Source organism: Condylura cristata, unplaced genomic scaffold (assembly GCF_000260355.1).
Source record: "Condylura cristata isolate star-nosed mole 26May11 unplaced genomic scaffold, ConCri1.0 scaffold00009, whole genome shotgun sequence".
Classification (NCBI taxonomy): domain Eukaryota; kingdom Metazoa; phylum Chordata; class Mammalia; order Eulipotyphla; family Talpidae; genus Condylura; species Condylura cristata.
The window spans coordinates 15668437-15669066 of NW_004567110.1; positions in this window are offsets into that span (position 1 = coordinate 15668437).

Genomic DNA, 630 nt, shown 5'->3' on the forward strand with positions numbered 1-630 from the left:
TTCACCAGAGACAGAGTGGGGGGCAGAACAGGCAGATCAACGAAGTACACTGCTGAGGGGAGCAGCGGGCGGGTCAGGAGAGGTCTGCCGCGCAGTGTGGTCACCTCCGGGGCAGGCAGGAATGGAACTCATGCGGAAGTGGCTTAACCTTCTTAGTGCTGTGCTTTAACCCGCTGCGCCACCAGGGAGAGCCTATTTTTATTTTTTGCTTCATTTTATTTCTACAAATAAGACATTTGCTACTTCAAATGGAATGCCAGGAGTTCCTAAAAATTTGACTAATTGTGGGAGAAATATTGCATGGACACTTGTTCACATTATTATGAATAATCAAATCTCTGGATTTTTTTTTTTTTTAAGAAAATGATAAGTTCTCAGTTCTTTAGGTGGGGTCTTAGAACCATTTTCCTTAGGAAGCAAGGGAGAAGAAAAAGTTGAGCACTGCAGGAAACTTTGAAAATAGCTCCAAACAGATAAATAATCACTATGTAATAAACACTGTGCATTTCACAGACCAGTTCTTTAACAAGATTCACTTTCTGCTGACTCACTCACTCAGATATACCTAGTGGTAGAAATTCAAAAATAAAAATGAAGAAAATTTAGCATGATCCCATTATTCTCCCAGGG